Here is a 19,764-nt window from a genome sequence, read left to right on the forward strand (position 1 = left end):
CATCCTGACTACATCCTTTACATTGTTGTTTAAATAAGTTATTTAAGGGGAAATATGATTGCAAATTCCCAGTGCTGGTTGAAGTATTTCCGTGTTTTTCCATTCCTTATAGAATAAGGCTTCAAGCACTTTAGCAAGACAAAAAAGAACCTTTCCTAATTGGTATTATTATTCTCCTGCAAATCAAAATTTGCCATGTTGTAGAAAGTACTTATTACTCCAACAATATTCTTCTGTGTCTTACCTCATTATTTTATGTATCTCTTTTTTCCTATGAATATTTATTGTTCAGCTACTCTGCTGAAACTGCTGTGGTCTGTATTGGGTAAGAAAAATTGGACCTAGTCTCTGATACTGTGATTCTTACAGTCTGATGAGGAGACAGATATTAATTGAATAATCATATAAATACACATAAAATCACAACTGTGACAAGAGGCATAAAAGAAGGGAACACAGTGGTATTTCTTTTTTTTTTTTTTTTTTTTTTCTGAGACAGAGCGTCACTCTGTCATCCAGGCTGGAGTATAGTGGCATGATCTCAGCTCACTGCAACCTCTGCCCTCCGAGTTCAAGCGATTCTCCTGCCTCAGCCTCCCGAGTAGCTGGGATTACAGATGCCTGCCACCTCGCCCTGCTAATATTTTGAATATTTAGTAGATACCAGGTTTCACCATCTTGGCCAGGCTGGTCTTGAACTCCTGACCTCGTGATCCACCTGCCTCGGCCTCCCAAAGTGCTGGGATTACAGTCATGAGCCACTGCACCTGGCGGAACACAGTGGTATTTCTATAGTCCAATTACAAAAGAGTGAGATTAAGTCAAAGAAATCGGGTAAACTTTCTTGAGATGGAATTTCAGAGCAAAGATCTAAAGGATATAGATGCTGTCTTTGCAATAAGAGAACTGGAAGGACATTAAAACAGAACCTTATCTACTTTCTTCCAGGCTTTCATTGATTTACCTTTTTTCCTCATCCACTTCTCCCTTTTCACATGATTCAAAATTTACGTCTCCCAGAAAACATTCCTCACTCTTTTCTTCTCAGACTAGTTAACCCCTCTTTCTGTCACCCCCCCAAATGGCACATTATTCACATTGTATTATTTCTCTTTTATGATACTTTCAACATTATTTTATAATTACTTTTTAATAATTATGATGCTCCAGTTGAGTGAAAGATTTTGGGGCCATGTCCTTCAATTTTTATCTGGAGCAGGAAATGTCAAGAATTCAATATATGCTTGTTGAAGAAAGCAAAGAAGAAAAGGAAAGTAAATAAATGGAAAGGGAAAGAGACAACAGGAGAGACGGGCAAATAAAGAGATGGGAAAGGAGGAGAGGGAAGGAAGAGAGACCTGAAGAGGGAAGACATAAAGAAAGAAAACACAGAGCAAGTACAAGTGTCCAAATAGACACTTTTGTTTTCTACTACAAATTCACCTATTCATTAAGATCAAGGAAAAATTTTGGCTGGGCACAGTGGCTCATGCCTGTAATCCCAACACTTTGGGAGGCCAAGGAGGGTAGATGGCTTGAGGGCAAGAGCTTGAGACTCTCCTGGGCAACATAGTGAGACCCTGTCTCTATTAAAAAAAAATAAAATGGTCAAAAAAAATATAAGTTTCTTTACAAGGTCACTTTGATTTTTCCCAGACAAATATGCGTTCTTTCTACTTAAAACTTCAAAGTATTTACACTTATTACACTTTGCTTATACTTATTACACTTTGATTATACTTTGCTCTGTTCTGCTTTATGTCTTTTTTTTTTGCATCTACCTAACTAAATGATTTCAAAATCTTTGAGAGTAGGTTCCAGGTATTGTTATTTAATTCAATATTTTTATATTTTATATGTTTATTTAATTCATGAGATAAAATAAAATGAAAGAACGTCTCTTTCACTTTTTTCCTTTGCTAATACTTTCTTCCTATATTGGCCTGCTTTACGTTGAAGTCTCTTCAACCCTTTACTGATCTCTAAAACTCTTCTCTGTATGGACAGGAATGAAGTACGAAGTGGAACAACTCTCAATGCAAAGCTTAAGGTTTGCCGGACAAGTTTTAGGGACACATTTCTTAGCCAGAGTTTTTAGAAATCAGCACTATTGATGTCACCCTGGGCTGGATCATATTTTGTTGAGATAGGGACTGTCTTAAGGCTTTGTAGGATGTTCAGCAGCATCCCTTGCTTCTGCCCACTAGATGCCAGTAGCAGCCCTCCACCACCGCCACCACTCTTGACACCCAAAACTGTCTCCAGACTTATTTGCCAAAGGTACCCCGAGGAGCAAAATCAACCTTGACTGAGAATCACTGCTTTTAACTAACAGAGTCCCATTTCCCCAGATATATTAAAAAATAAAAAATAAAACAACTCCATGAATTTTCCAGGGGATTTAATGTATGTTTACTGGTATGTCTACTAGTCTGGCATAAAGAAGATACTGCTTATTCTTATAATTATTATAGATCTGTTTGTTTCCTATATCTTTCCTAGTGAGGTATGATAACATATTGTCCTTTTAGACCAAATCACCATATTGGCCCAATAATGCAAGTGAATTATTTTTAAAGATTTTAAAATTCATTATTGTTGTCAGCAAGGAGTGGAGGGGACAGAAAGTGTCAAATTGGTGCCCTCAGATTTTATTCTGGTACAAGGATGATTTGAATTATTTGCCTCAAATTATAACTTTATGTGTCTGTCTATTATTTGACACATGTCTACCCATTCACACTAATAGCGAGATTTTAAAGTTGATTTTTAAATGGGTCATGGTTGACTTGATATTTCAACATGTGGGAGAGATTAGAATTATTGGCAAGCTATACTCCCTCTTCTAGATCAAATGTTGAATAAGGCAAAAAATCCATCCAAGTTCTAATTTTAACTTCGTTCTTAAACTATTTGTGGTGCAGAAACTTGTACAAAATTGCTAAAAGTAGTAGTTGGTTCCTTCTGACCACATTTGTATATAAACCCCTCAAGGAACTACTGTTAAGTATCGACTTTTAAAATGAACATTTTGCTTGCAGGATATCTCTATTAGGAGACTCTTTTCCAATGAAGCTAAAAATTATGTAACTCTCTAATCTAAATCAACGTACCCAATCTTGTTCTACAATGTTTATTTAAAACTTCATAATAATTACTTGAAACAATATGTATCATTTTAATCTTCCTAAAATGTATGTTTCTCAGTTTCTTTGGTTAAAGTCTTATATGATTTATTATAGCCTCTTATTATCTTCCCTTATAAAATTAATGCAAAATTTTCCATTGTTTTAAAACACCACAGTCAGTGTTAATGACATTTGTATTGCTCTTACTAAAATAGAAAGGAAAAAATTTTCAAAGGATATACCTCCTATTGGAGACAAAAATAAATTAGAGAGATAATAGAAATATGTTCCTTCAATTGCTAATTATGGAATTATTTTTAATACATTAAAATGAAAAAGTTTTTTATTTTTATCCCAGAAATTTAACCTTTTAATTTACATGCTAGTATTTTGCTTTCATTTATCTATCTATATAAATATTTTCAGGTTTACATTTATTTCCCTAATTTGATTTTAGACTGTTCATCTATGTAGAATATTAATTAAGATTAAGGGAAATTTGAGAAGAGATATAAATCTTAAGCCAGAAAATATTTGTGATCATTCAGATCTCATTCACTAATTAGTCAATGAAACAACAATGTTTGAAAAAATTTTTTAAATGTGTTCAGATCAATGTGACGGTTATGATTTTAACATTATCTTTGTCTCCTGTTTATAAGTCAATTGTATTTGCCACCTATTATTAAATTAAATATTCTAGAATATTTGACAGACTTTAGAAGTCCTCTACTTTAACCTTCTCTTCTGTCTTTGGTAGCTTTTAAAAGAACATGATACTTTTACAGTATATGAAGATGCTGAGTGTATATTTCTATTTGCCCAATGTACCTTGCATATACTCCTAATCCCCTATAATTTCCACCACAGGCTTCAGTGTTGTTTCTAGTTGGATGCACAATTCTTCAAATATTAAAAACAAACATCAGAATAGACATCACAAGCTTCTTCAATTGCTTTAAATACACGAATTTGAATAATTCAGCCTGATACTTTCTTACAGGAATATTTAAATTTGTTATTATTCATTTTGTTCCTTCAAAAGGACTGTACCAGAACTGAACACAAAGTTTCAGGCATGGTTAAACATTTGAGACATTGCTGCCCTTGTTGTGAAAATTGTAATTATGTTTAAGTAGCCAGCCTGAAGTTTTATTAACTTGGGGAAAAATTCAATTCAGTTAATTCAATAATATTAATAAAGTTTCTACTGTATACTAGCCACTATGCTAATCGTGAAAGTTAAAAGATGAATACATTAATCTTACTATCAGGTGTATACAATATAATTAATTAATTAATATAAATAAAAAGTAATAGGGAAGTGGAGACGAGTGATCCTTACTGGTAATTGAAGCAAAAATAAAGATTTAACATCTGATCTGAATTCTGGCAGACGAATGGACCATTTGTTACAGAAATAAAGCACATAAAAGAAAAGAATAACAAAAGTAAATTGTTACTGTTGTCAAACTATACATAGTAATCTGTACGTCATAGATTGTATACATAGAATGGTAACAAAAATAATGAAATAATATTTTAGAAAGATGTATGTACATTTGGTAATTTTTGGTTGAAAGTGTAAGCAAATGCAATCTAGACTGTAGACTGGCTTAAGCAAAACAGCCAACAAAACTAACAAAAAAAAGTTGAGAGCCCATGAGTTTATTTAGCTTAAGTTATCATGTCATCCAGATGTCCTCGCAAGTGTACCAGGATCTGATCTCTCTACTGCTCTCAGTTCTGCTTTCCTTTATGTAACTAGAAGCTACTTGGTAATAAGACGACTCGAGTAGTGTAGCCTTACATTTTTTGCAGTGTCAAGCCCAGCATGAAGGAAGTTCTTTGTCCTTCAAGTTTGAACAAAACTCCTGGAACAGACTCTCAATTCCCCACACTGGGTTATATGCATCTCTCTGCACCCTCACAGTACTTATGGGATAGGTTATTTCTTGGGTTATATCCAATCACATATCCATACTTGTAGACAGGGAAGAAATGAGAGAATACCAACATACAAATTAAAGTTTGAGTGAGATTATCCCTCCATGCTCCCCGCAAACATCAAGTTTCTGATGGCAAGGGAAGGAAGAATAGATTCTACTTGGCCAAAGTTGTAGGAGGAGAGGAAACACATGTACTGTGAGATAATGTTTTTTCCAGGGATATGCCAAGATCATCTCTGTTATATGAGCAACTGCACCACCAGGTACTCTTCAGACAGTTCCCACAGACAAGAAGGCTCTCACTACATGCAGTCCCTTGACCTTGGACGTTCCACCTTCCAGAACTGTAAGAAATACATTTTGTTTCTTATCAATTACCCAGATTCAGATGTTCCATTATAAGCAACAGAAAACAAACTAATACATCAATGTTTATCAACTTTGGCTGTACATTAGAATTATATGGTGAGGTTTAAAAAATCATGAGTTCTGGTCCTTGTTCTTAGAGATATTAATCTAAATTAATAAAACCTGTACATTAGGATGTCTGAAACCTGCTTCTGTGATCAACACGTGCACCAAAATTTAAGGACAAGAGGTATAAAGAACAAAAGGAAGTCTAACATAGCAATCTCATTCTACTTTGCACTTGGGTTTGTGAGATTCCACGTTAGTAATAAAAAACACAGCCATGATACCGGCCCTGTTGAATCTTACACAATGGCTTTTATACATAGGTACCATAACTAGAATCTTTACTTTTTCCTTTACATGGTGCTATGATATGAATATTGGTTTCCTCCCTCCCTGCCCAAATTCCTAAGTTGAAACTAACTTGCCTTCATGAATGGGATTAGTGCCCTTCTAAAAGAAGTTGAAGGGTGCTTCCTTGCTTCTTCTGCCATGTGAGAATGCATAGAAAACGCCGTCTATGAAGCAGAGAGCCACACCAAACAGCAAATCTGCCAGCACCTTCATTTTGGACTTCCTACCCTCAAGAACTGTGAGCAATAAATTTATGCTGTTTAAAAATTATCCCATCTGTATCGGCTAAGATACTTGAATATTTTGCTAAGTAAAGCTGAATTTAGTGGAGAAAATATGATCTGTACCATGCAGTGTTTCTTTTTCTTAGCCTAAGAACGACCCCTATATCCCTCACCCTAGTGTGAAGATTGACTGAGAAGCAAAGAAAAGAGAGAATTTTTTTTTTCTTTCTTTATGGTGTTCTTCAGGAATGTTACATTTTAGCTCAGACTTGGCCAGGAAACCTTAAATCCCATAATGCTTAATCAGCATTTCAGGAGCTGTGGGGACCAGATCTTCTCCTTTCTTCCATCTGTGTTCCTCAAGCAGAGGGCAGGAAGCTACCTTCTCAGCAACCTATGAACTCCTTAGTATTGTTTCAGTAGTTTCTATCATAAGTAATTCCTGACTCCTTTGAAGAAGCTGGTTCTGAGAAGAGAGGGATAATTATCTCCTGATGTCTGAAATGGTGTGATACTCTATTTCCCACCTAAATTAAAAGGCAGAGAAATGTAGACAAATATAGCGGTGTAAAATCTAGTAGGTAAGGAGCTTAGCAATGAAGTAAAGTGAGACTTGGAGATCAGTACACATTTTTTTTTATCATGGGTAAAATAATGTATGACTCCTTGAGTGAGTTTCTAAAAGCCATTTAAATTGTTGCTAAAGAAAAAATAGTCAGGGCTTGGGTGAAAATTAGCCAGTTTTATTGTCAGAGAAGTGTCGTACTTCCCTAGAACAGAATTTCAGAATATTTTATTTAAATGTATAAAAATGTATGATACTATAAGGTATATTAAAGATATTCATAGTCTCATATACACTCTTATAATAAACTACAATAAAGCTAAAGTTTAATGTATTTCTTCCCTTCCCTGTGGATGCTATTTCCACGAAGAATTCATTCAACCCCTTTCTAAGGTGTTAGACACCTTTTTAAAATATTTAGTAGGGTGTCATTTCTTTCTGAGTCTGATAAAAGTAGGACTTGTCTTTAGTCCTTTAAACATAAAAAGAGGCAATATCAGTAACACAGTTCTCTCCATTAGAAGAATGTTCTCAAATTATCAACATGAAAAAGTTTCTCCTCTAACTGAACTTAGTCTGCAGACTCTGAAAACAATATGAGCCATTTGCAGTATTTCAATACCATAAAAATGTTTATATAGGCTATCATTGTTTTCATCCTCCAAATCAAGAATCATGTGATCTCATTCAGTAAGTTATCTTCAACTCTTTAAACATCACATATCCATTGAAAATATTAGCAAGAAATGCAATTCAAAATGCATATTTTTTAGTGCAATGCAAGGGAAGAAGCTAAGTCAGTGACAGGATCATAATTTCCTCCACGTAACTGACAGATATGGATTGAAATCCTTAATGTGGACCAGCGTCTAAGCCAGGCACCAAAAACACAGGTAGAATCTCCAAGAATATGTAAGGAAGTTTTCATGTTATTTATTGAACAAAGGGAGGCACTGGAGTACTTTAAGCAGAAGAGTGACTCTAATTCATTTATAGCTTATAAGGCTACTGTAATATCTTGGTGGATAATGGCTTGGAGAGAAGGTATTACAAAAATGAGAATTTCTGTTGGAATGGTTTGGAGTTCCTGTGGACACTGACCTCTCCTCATAGGTTAATTTTTAAAATTATATGATTACTTATTTTAAAAAATGTTTCTATAATAAAATCTCCCCATGTTTCCTCTGCAATCTTAATGTTCAACAACCTATGAGGAATTGATATAGGGAAAAGACGGTGGAATGTAGTGGAGATGTATGAGTAAAATTATTTTAAATATTTAAAAAGTATTAAAATAATTGTATGTCTTTCAAGCTATCTGCCCAACTTGGGACTTACACAGCCCTATGCTTCCCTGAACACAGACAGACTGCCTCTAGGTTGCTCCTGAAATCAGATAAAATTAAGATTCACTTTACCAGTTAAAGAATATGTAAAATGTAGCCAATGTAACTGCTCTCATGAAATACACCATCAAGCTTGGGGTCACTATATGAGAAGGACAGATCCATCACAGCCTAGGACCAAGTTCCATTAGAAATTCTGTATGGAGTAATTGTGAAAGGTCATCATAGATAATATAACATAAAGGAAACTTGTAAATTAATTAATCATTTGGCATGTACATTGTTCCTAATAAGTACTTGGCCATGAGCTAGTTGCTCGGTATAAAGAAATAAAAGACAAAGAAATGTTGTACATGAAACTTACATTGAGAAGCATAACTCACAATCTTCTTTCCTAAAAGAATAGTTGATATCAGGACAGGAAACATTGTGCACCCAGCTAATATAAACGCTCCTCTCACTACAAGGAAATAAAAGCCCTGGAAAAATATTTTTGGAAATTGAATACATCTAACAGAGGAATATTTCTAGGTAAAGACGGTAAATAGGACACATGCCTTTCCTTCTTTGCCTCATTTTATATAATAAGAAAGTGAGTTTTAGGCTGGGCACATTGGCTCATGCCTGTAATCCCAGGACTTTGGGAGGCTGCGGCGGGTGAATCATAAGGTCAGGAGTTCGAGACCAGCCTGGCCAACATGGTGAAACCCCGTCTCTACTAAAAATACAAAAACTTAGCTGGGCATAGTGGTGGGTGCCACTACATCTTAATAAAAAACAAAAGTGAGCTTTAAAAAGGGCTTAACGGACAGAGAGAAAAGAAGAGGTGAAAGGGGAACATGTATACATATTGTCAAAGAAAAATTATACCAGTTAATAGGGCAGATAAGACTTTATTTAAAACTATTGCAATAGGAAAGAGAGGCTGGGCTCAACTGCACTAAAACAGAAGACAATGACTGAGGAGACTTTAAGCAATGGGGAAGCTAGTGGAGAAGTATTTGAGAATATTAGTGGGAAGGTTGGTCAATGTGAGCAGACTGGCTGTGTTTGCTCATTGGTACTTAGCAAATTTGGGCTCCTACCTTCTCAAAAGACAGGGAGACAGGGACACTATCTCCTTCTATGATGACATATGATGACACTTTGAAAAGATGGCTCCCAGGTCCTTAAGAAAAACAACTCTGGTTGTAAAACTGGAAAAAGACTACGTCTCAAAGGAGCTGAGAACAAATGTACAAGATTTCTAAAGTAAATACTCTAAGAAAATGGACGCTAGAGGCCTATAGTCAGGAAGAAAAAAAAATGTTTCAAATTTTAGTCAAGCTGGGGGAAAGGATAAGGCCATTTTGATCAATATGTCTGTATGTGGTTTGCTTTTGTTTCTATTTTGCCCATTTTCATACCAAAATGAGGCAAAGACAATGAAAGAAAGGAAGTTGTGGGTTAATTTTGAGTAAAAATACATGCAAAAATTCTAGATAACGAATTAGCAAACTGAGTCCAATATTGCATACAAAAAAGAAGAAAAGTTGAGCAGAATAGATTTTTAAAAAATGGGTGTAGCATCACATGGCTGGCAAAAATGAAAATGAGTCTTTCTGTTAGTAATAGTGTAATAAAAGTGTTATATCCACCAGTTTTAAAATAATTAAATGGCTTGCTCAGGACACACTGCTAATAAGTGGTAGACTTGGATTTCACTCCAAATGCATGTATTTTTTTCCTTTTAATTTTGGGAACATTATTTTTCTCACAAATAGAAAATAATTATTTGCTTGCTTACAGAATAGTTTTAGAGGCTCTATGTAATTTAGTACTAGTACTATAAGGCAGATTAAGTTGCATATAGATATAATTATATCTTAAAAGTTTACATGGTTTTTATAAAACACATACAAATAGTGTGTGTGTGTGTGTGTGTACAATTAGTCACAAAGAAAGTCATTGCATTGCAGCATATTATAATTAGAGGTCTAATACAATGACATTTTTTTTTTTAGCCACGCAGTAAATGCTGATAGAATGAATAAATATCTAGTATAGAAGAGAACACACATATTTTTACTACAGAGAGCAGGACTAGAAGTAATAGTTCAGAGTTACAAGGAAGCCAATTTCGGCTCAACCTAAGACACTATCTAAAATAAGAGTTTCCTGTGATTGAGTTAGTTGCCTGAAAAGAGTTGAACAAAGAATTGTCTATCCAAGAGTTCTGGTGTTCTTTGTGAAGGTGAGATAAACCATTGCGGTTTGGGAGAGTCTTGGATCTGTTCCCATTTGGGGCACAAAAGTAAAACTGGAAAACAGGAGTGCTCAGTGTCATACTCAGTCACTGTTAGTTCACAGCAAGTTTATTCATTTTCTCCATTGCAAAGTTGCAGGATGTGAATTAGGGTAATTAAGAAAAGGTTGTGACAAGAGTCTGAGAGCAAGTAAACTACATATTGAAAGTGGTTAGCCAGAGGGACAAAAGGATTTGAGGAATGAGGTAACCGGATGCAGACATCTGGATAATGTTGATTGGCAGCTTAATGGCTCTTGTCTTCCCCAAATTAGGCATCCAGTGGCTGTTTCTATTCCTTTTGTTAACATGTTGGTATATACAATGTGGCAATTCTGAGGAGCAAGAATCTAGTGAGAAGACTAGGAAGTGCATTGCATACTAGGATTTAGAAATAACTGAAAGAATTCAGCATGGAAGATGTATCAGTTTATATCACAGCAAGGAACAGATAGCATACTGAAATTAGGTTCATCAAAGGAGAGTTTTTTGTAAAGGAACTTTTGAAAAAGGTATGAGCATAATGTTGGAAAACCACAGGAATCATGCAAGCCCCTGCTCTTGACATTAGAGCTGTTACCAACCCTACCTCCAAAAGGGCAAAGCTTACAAGTGCATGTTAGAACCTGAGAAGACAGGATCACGCAGAGCAGCACTTCTCGAACTATCTGTTCGAGAAGGGGTTGTTTGGGGTTGCCAAAGAAAATCCATATAATATTTGGATACTATATAATTTATACGAAACAAATTGTTTATTGTTGTTCTGAAATTCAAAATTAACTGGTTTACTTATTTTTAGTTTTTCAGTCTGGCAACTTTATCTATGAGGAAGAATCCATTTTTTGTGTGTGTTAGTTTTGTTTTGTTTACTTTGTAGTCCTATGCAAACAGATACTGAAAAATTAAAATTTAAAAAGACAAAATGCTAGGTCTGCTTTTAAAATTTAAACCCAGTAGACCTAAAGTTTTTCTGTAGAATTACAGTTAATGTTTCCAGATGCTTTCTCACCAGCACTGGTCCTTGCATCACACTTTGAGTAGCAGTAATGAAGCAATAGGCACGCTGGAGGGAGTTTTGATTCAAGGAGGGGTGGAGAAGCCTTCAGGGAGGATGCTAGGAAAGTAAATTCCCATCTCACTCTTACACTTAAGACAAGAGAGCCACCGGATATAGCAATACAGTGGTCATTTTTCTGGGAAGAGGAGTAAGGTAGAGGAGTATAGAGAATAAAATTTGAAAGAAAAGACTGAATGTATTTAGCATAGAAGCCCAAAGTTGCTGTCTGCAACTATGTAAGTTTCTGCCAAATGGAATACATTCATTTAGCAGACACTATTATGATTAATAACTCATAGAGTCATTGTTTGAAGAAACTAACTTTCGTTTCACTGAAAGACAAATCTAGAGGACTAAAGGGGTTGGATGTTTTTCCTCTACTGAGCAAGGAGATACATTGCCAGCATAAAATGTGATAGTTTTAGAATGTCAAGACTCAGGGTAACTATCATATATTAAGCAGTACTATAGTCTAGATCCTTGACCAGAGAGAGCTATTTAGAGAAAAAGTAGTAATGTCCATTATTAATGACAAGTGTCTGAGCAACTGGTGATCTACTGTACATCAACCCTTAGAAGCATAATTGTGCATTTCATATATTTATATCCATTTACAAATGAATTATGATTATATCAGTAGTGGGGTGGAAAATTAAGGGATACCATCATTTGAAATTCTTCCTTGTTCCATAAAAAACAATGGATGAGGATAGATTTGACAAAAGCTTCAAAAAGATGAATGAGTTGAAACCAGCCCATAGATACATTGTGTGTTTTCTAAATTTGATTGCCAACTAAACATCTAAAACGTATACAAATGTATGACACTGCAGCCACACGCTAGCAAGAGGACAATCACCTGGCGTGTAATACCAGCTGCCCCCTTTAGTTTAAGAGACATGTGGACCCAAGTCTTACATCTGATTTGTTTTAATTATGAATGTTATCTTTCTGAACCCTGGACTCTTCTATCGTGATTATTGAAATTGAGCAAAAAGAACCCCTTCTCTTACTCTGGTTTATGTTTCGTGTGTTATTTTAACCACCTAGAATGGTAGCAGGGTGTGTGGAATGCAGGCATCGACAGAAAGATTAAATTCATTTAAGAGTAATTGTTTCCAAACTAGGCTATGCTTATAAATTATGTAAGAAACTTGTTAAAAATACAAAGTCCTAGGCCCCACCACCTACAAATTCTGATCAAATAGGTTCAGTAAAGAAAGCAAGAATTTATTTTTAGTGTGTGTCCTATATATTTAGATCCAAGTGCCTTGAACCATTGTCTGATCACAAGATTTTTGAAGTCTCATAGTACAAAATGCATTTATACCTTTTCAACATGTGCTTTGCTTATGAGTACAACTGTTCTGGTGATGAAAGTCACTTTCTCTGTCAAAGCACTTAGTGACCCTCAGTGCCCATTGTATTGTCATCTGCACTTGAGCGTTCAACCTGAATATGTCTAAGTTGGAAATCTTTAACGTGCTCCCATCAAATTCAAAATATAACATAACAAAACAAAACAACTGTTGTTCTGCATTTCATTGGGTAGTACCAGTAGCCGCCATTTTTCCCAAGCCAGAATCGCCTGGGTCATCCTCAGAAGTATCTTTTTTTTTTTTTTTTCTCACTCTGTCACCCAGGCTGGAGTGCAGTGGCATGATCTTGGCTCACTGCAACCTCCGCCCTCTGAGTTCAAGTGATTCTCCTGCTTCAGCCTCCCAAGTAGCTGGGATTACAGGCACCTGCCACCGCACCTGGCTAACTTTTTTTTGTATTTTTAGTAGAGACGAAGTTTCACCATCTTGGCCAGGCTGGTCTTGAACTCCTGACCTCGTGATCCACCTGCCTCAGCCTCCCAAAGTGCTGGGATTACAGGCGTCAGCCACCACGCCCAGTCATCCTCAGCAGTATCTTTTGCCTACCTTCCAACACTTTACTAGGAACCAAATTCTCCTTAGACTCAGGCTAAGCGAATATTTCCAAGATAAAAATTCTAACACAAAAATGTTTTTAATCTTTCAACTGCTCTTAACTATTCTTCAGATAAAGGTTAAGCTCCTTATTTTGTACATAAATTTAATTTCCCAATGTTTTTCCAAATTTTGTTTGCCATACTTGAGCATTATTATACATTTGATAGTTTTCTTTACATCACCTCATCATTTAAAATTTACATATGTTTTTAGCCTCAAAATAAGCATTAAAAACTCCTCAAAAATTATGTTAATTGCTTTTTGTATTAAAATAAATCTATTTTGGGTTTATTGGGGTTTTTCCTAGAATTATATTGTGTATGTGTTATATTTGGAACTGTAAGAATAGTTTAACATTTTGCCTTTTTTTCTCAGACTTCTTTCTTCTCCTTTTTCCTCCTCCACCTTAATTGCATCATATCTTCTAGCCTTACTGAACTTCCTGACATTCTTTCATAATGCTAGAATATTTTAAAACTGAATCCTTTATTTAGGTATTGCTTCTTGACCAGCTGATTCACCTATCTCATGGACACTGACTAATTTTTCAAGACCCAGCAACTGGGTGGTATCCTACATAAACTCTCTCGACTTGGTTCATTCAAGTTAAGAGAGTAGATTTGACTTCTTGCCTTGCTTTGTCCACTTTTTAATACTGGTGCTTTTACATAGTTATCATGGAATCTGTAACAAACTTTTAGAGAAATATTTTGTCTATATGTCTCTAGAGGCACAACAAAATATAGCAGTTAAGACATTTGGATCTAGAGCCAAAATGTGTCATTCATTTCTCAGCTCTGACAATTAAAAGCTGTGTGAAATGGAGGAGTTGTTTTATTGCTCATTCAGTTAAATCATCTCCAAATTATGGGGCATAACTTAATTTCATCAATTATGCAGCAATTGTATATCAATAGCACATGTAATAAATTTACCATAGTACCTAGTACATAATTTACTTAGTTTTAGTACCTAGTTCATTTATTACTTTATTAATATAATGCTATAATCTACCTGGAAATTATATTTTGCATATTTTTATTGAATACCCAGAAACTCTCTAATTACAGAGTTTATAGGTACTTAGTTCATGTGTGTTTAAAGAACAAAAAAATTGTTCTCTTCAGTTAATATTTAGATAAGATGAAGTATCAATAGTCAGTATTTTAGTATTTTTATATTCACACATATCTGTGTATAAACTTTTTGAAAATTAATATCTGGTTTGCAAAACAATATATACATCTAAATGTATCTCTAATTTCCTGAAGTTAGTTGGGGAGTGTCCATTTATTTTAACTTTCAGATGGACCTTTATTTAGTGATTGCCAAAGCTAAAATTTCAGAACGACATTAATTTTCCAAGATACAATATAGACACACAGAGATACAGGTACACATTCGTAGATGACTTTTTGATCTCGTTTTATGCATATATAGACATAGTATCAGATGACTCTGAATAAAGGGTTAGTTACTCTGACCAATAAAACATCTCCACTGCAATAATTTAGATTGGTTACTTAAATATGATGCTGTACGTATCTGTGTTATCAGTTTCAGGCTCAGTTTGTTGGTTGGTTTTTTTTTTCCCCTAAAAGATATTAAAAAGTATGGTGAGAGACAGGGGTCCAGCTTCATTCTTATGCATATCACTATTCAATTTTCCCAACACCATATATTGTATAGGATGTCCTTTCCCCATTGTTTATTTTTGTCAGTTTTCCCACAGATCAGTTGGTTGTAGAGATATGGCTTTATTTCTGGGGTCTCTATTCTGTTCCATTTATCTATGTATCTATTTTTGTTCTCAAACCATGCTGTTTTGGTTACTATAGACTTGATCTGTGCTTGCAAAAAAATGGTAATGTGATACCTCAACTAACGCAATGCCTCCAGCTTTGTTCTTTTTGCTTAGAATTAATCTGGCTTTTGGGCTTTTTTTTGGCTCCATACGATTTTGCAGTTGGTTACTCCTAATTCTGTGAAAACTGATGTTGGTAATTTGATAGGAATTGCATTGAATGGGTAGATTGCTTTGAACAATATGGACATTTTAATGATATTGATTTTCCAATCCATGAGCATGGGATATTTCTCCATTTATTTGTGTCATTATTATGTATTTCATCGGTGCATTGTAGTTCTTTTATGGAGATCTTTCATATTTTTAGTTAAATGTATTCCCAGGTATTTTTATTTATTTAATTATTCATTTTTGTGGCCATTATAAATGAGATTGAGTTCTTGATTTGGATCTCAGCTTGAATGCTATTGGTTTAGAGCAACTCTACTACATTTTTGTTCACTGGTATTATATCCTGAAACCTTACTGAAGTCATTGATCAAGTCTAGTAGTCTTTCAGAGGAATCTTTAAGGTTTTCTAGATATAAGATCATGTCATCAGCAAAGAGAGATAATTTGCTTTCTTTCTTTCAATTTGGATGTGTTTTATTTTTGTCTCTTGCCTGGTTTCTCTGGCTAGGACTTCCAGGACTATGTTAATAGGAGTAGTGAGAGTGGAGAAGAATGAAGCGGACTCCTATCTGTCATTATATACAAAAATTAACTCAAAATGAATTAAAGACTTAAATGTAAGGCCTAAAACAATAAAAATCCTGGAGGAAAACCTAGGGAAACTCTTCTGAACATGACCTAAGCAAAGAATTTATGACTGATTTCAAAAGAAAATACAACAAAGACAGGAAAGGACAAACGGGACTTAATTGAACTAAAAAGCTCCTGCAGAACAAAATAAATAATCAGCAGTATAAAGAGACAACCTACAGAATGGGAGAAAGTATTTGCAAACCATGCATACAACAAAGGACTAATATTCAGAATCCATAAGCAACTCAAACAACTCTACAAGGTAAAAACATATAATCCCATTAAAAGGTGGGCAAAGGACATGAACAGACATTTCTCAAAAGACATACAGTGGCCAGCCAACAAAACAAACATACTAAAAAAGGCTCAATATCACAAAACACTAGAGAAATCCAAGTTAAAGCACAATGAGATACCATTTTCTACCAGTCAGAATGACTTTTATTTAATAGTCAATAAACAACAGATGTTGATGAGAATGCAGAAGAAAGAAAATACTTACCCACTGTTGTTGGAAATGTAGATTAGTGCAAACTCTATGAAAAACAACATAGACATTTCTCAAAGAACTAAAAATAGAGCCAGCATTCAACCTAGCAATTCCACTATTGAGGATCTACCCAAGGGAAATGGATTATTATATAAAAAATACACCTACACTCGTATGTTTATTATGACACTATTCACAATAGTAAAAACATGGAATCAATCTAATTATCCATCAACAAATAATTGGATAAAGTGTGGTATAGTATATACACCCTAGAATACTATGCAGCCATAAAAAAGAATGAAATTATGTCTTTTACAGCAACATATATTGAGCTGGAGGCCATTATCCTAAGTGAAATAACTCAAAAGCAAAAAAAATTACATATTGTATATTCTCACTTATATGTGGGAAATAAACAATGGGTACACATGGGCATAAAGGTGGCAATGATAAACATGGTGATTCCAAAACAGTGGAGGGTGAGCATAGAGTGAGTGTTGAAAAATTACCTATTTGGTACAATGTTCATATTTTTTTTGATGTGTTCACTAGAAGTCCAAACTTCATCGTTTCATAGTTTATCCATGTAACAAGCCTGCCCATGTACCCACAGAATATAAAAAAAAAAAAAAAGCTGAAAATAAGTTTGACGAAATTTAGTTGTGTGCTTTTCTTTTGTTTGTGGTCTACACAACTTCTCTTAATAACTTTTAAATGGGTATACTATTTAAATGTGGAAATTTGCACTTCATTGAATATGTGAGTTCAAATGGTCAGTAGTCATAACCTGAAACTTGTTCTACAGTTAGCCCCATCACTCTGAACTAATGAAGGTAAATTATAAAACAATAAATAAATAAGCAGCAATTGCCTTTGGGTGACATAAGTACTGCTTTTAATTACTTTAAAGCAAGATTTTTAGAGCCAACAATATGAACTCATTGTTTGATAAACACACTGGAAAAACAAGAGCCTTCATTTTGGCATTTAATAAATTTATAAGGTTACATTAACTGAATACACCGGTCTATTCTGAATGCCTGCTATAATGGAATTGTGTCATCCTGGGGATAACTATACAATGATAGCAATAACTCAATAGAAATTCAATGTAGTTCTTCAACTTGCTTGTCCTGCTGTGAGGCAGCATCAAATGCAATGACAGCTTTGATGAATGTATCTTATAAATTCTGATCCTGAATTCCAGTTGTTCATTCTTTAAAACACAATTATATTCACAAAATATATACGTAAATAGTTGCTTTAATGAAAATAGAACAGCTCTTATGGCAACACTCAATTTAGTTAATATGAATCAAGAACTGTACGTGTTTTTGCATTTACTAACTCATTGCATCAAATTCTCCAAAACCCACGATTATAATGATGCAATATATACCATATTCAGGGAATAGTGACTAAGTTAGTAAGTAATGACTAAGTAAGTAAGGAAGGAATATCCTTACCAGGGATAAGAACCTTGGCTATGGATCCTTCTGAGACATACCACCTTTTCACAAAATGTCCTTTGAAACCGTGCTCTCATAATTTACTCCTGAGTAACAACAACAACCACAAAAAAAGGGATGGTTATATAGTCAAGATAGTCATGGCTTGCTGCTTTACTTCCCTCAGACCTCTGCTGAAATACAAGATACTTATCAAGATAAGGCAAGATACTAAGATATAAGTTACTAAGATGTAAGATAAGGTAAGATACTAAGATGTAAAATACTAAGTTGTAACATACAAGTTACTAAGACGTAAGAGGTAAGATACTAAGATGTAAGATACAAGACTTAGTGATAAGCCTTGTATTGAAAGTAAAGTTGTATTAAGGGACAACAAATTCTTGAGGATACCATTTTATGTCACTATTATTTTAATAGTTAGAAGTAACGATGGCTAGAAACTGAACATTAGAGAATATTATGGTAGGATTCTGTATGTAATATGTAGATATGTCCAAAAAAAAGTTATTGGTAGATTGGATACAAGGTGTGTAATAAAGATTTATTGCCTGAGAAACTAGAAAAAATGAATTACTATTTACTAAGATGAGGAAGGCAATAAGATGGGCACAATTTATTTATTTTGTAAGAATATCAATTATTCTCTTTGGAAAATATTAAATTGAAGCTGCTTATTATATGTATGTACAAGTGGTGATGTTGAGTAGCTATTGGATACAGGCATATGAATATTAGGATATGTAAAACTAGAGATTAGACAAAATGACTTAGAAAATAAACAGTGGAAGGAAGTCCAACATTTAAGTTCAGAAAGATGAGGAAGAATTTGTAAAAGAGATTGAGGAATAATAGCCACAGATCTAGATGTAGAATTAAAAAGAGGGTGATATACTGGAGGCCAAGCAAAGAAAGCATTTTACGAATGGAGTGGTCATCTTTGCCAACTGATCTCTCAATGAAGAGCTATATAGTTGGATGTGGAAGAGAGTTGAAAACCGGGTTTGGCAATAAGCATTTCTTCAGTGTCCTAGAGAGGGCTTAATAGATGATGGGAAGAGAAAAACTGGAGAAGGTGAGTAAAAAACGACTTTCATTCAAATGAAGCACATGAAATAAACTTACAGAGGATAGCCTGCTGATAACAGACTGGGCTCCTGAAGGCAGAGTGGAATGTTGGCTTGGAAATGGGCAGACTTAAAGTATTCCCATTATGAGTTTTCTACACTGAATAGATGTGCTTTCTTATATGATGGCTTGTATGGTTATAGCATTCTGGTTCTCTTGCCTAGATTTTACTTTCATGTATGAAACATCCAGTACAAAATTCATTCTGGTTATGTTACATGAGAATTATACTAATTACCAACTTGTTTTATAACAACTCCTTCTGGAAATTCTCTCAACTGACTAGGTAATTCAGGAAACAATCAGTTTATTTAGTTATTTATGTAAGTAATTATTTTTAATCAATAGTGAGGAACCTTTATTGGAATGAAAAAGAGCGATTAGTGTGGATTTAATAAAGTATACTTAATAAGCATTGAGATTACTTGTCAAATATATGGCCCTACAAAAATATTTCAACCTCGAAATAGCAGCGTTTATGCGGTGATCAATACACTGTTTTCTCTGCAGGTTTCCTTTATCTTCTTGCTCTGTGAAACCTGGATGGCTCCTATTAACACTGATTTTCTCCAAAGACCTTACAAGTGCAGGCTGTTTTTTTCTGCCACCCTCCACTTATGCAAGGTCAATGTACTCCTTGTGTGCTGATGCTGATCAAACTCTTCTTTGTACTTCCTCAGAAGTTCAAGCTCTATGATATATATGCAGTCAGACTCCCACTTCTTCCTAGTTGCTGTTACTACTGACGCCCAGCCCACTCCTCCCATTT

The 19,764-nt window shown here is 34.7% G+C and overlaps 1 protein-coding gene across 18 annotated transcripts in view; it reads right to left on the bottom strand.

Annotated features, from left to right (window-relative positions):
- LOC112133162 (cytosolic carboxypeptidase 3-like) overlaps positions 1–19,764 on the bottom strand; it is a 191,264-nt gene that overhangs the window by 143,742 nt on the left and 27,758 nt on the right. Inside the window, exon 4 of one of the 18 annotated variants that reach the window (XR_010139649.1) lies at positions 3,490–5,421. The exons of the other annotated variants lie outside the window; for them this stretch is intronic. The gene's annotated coding sequence lies outside the window, so the exon portion shown is untranslated. Of the gene's footprint in view, positions 1–3,489; positions 5,422–19,764 lie in introns of those variants that run through there. 18 annotated transcript variants of the gene reach the window in all.

This window comes from Pongo abelii, chromosome 3 (assembly GCF_028885655.2).
Source record: "Pongo abelii isolate AG06213 chromosome 3, NHGRI_mPonAbe1-v2.0_pri, whole genome shotgun sequence".
Classification (NCBI taxonomy): Eukaryota; Metazoa; Chordata; class Mammalia; order Primates; family Hominidae; genus Pongo; species Pongo abelii.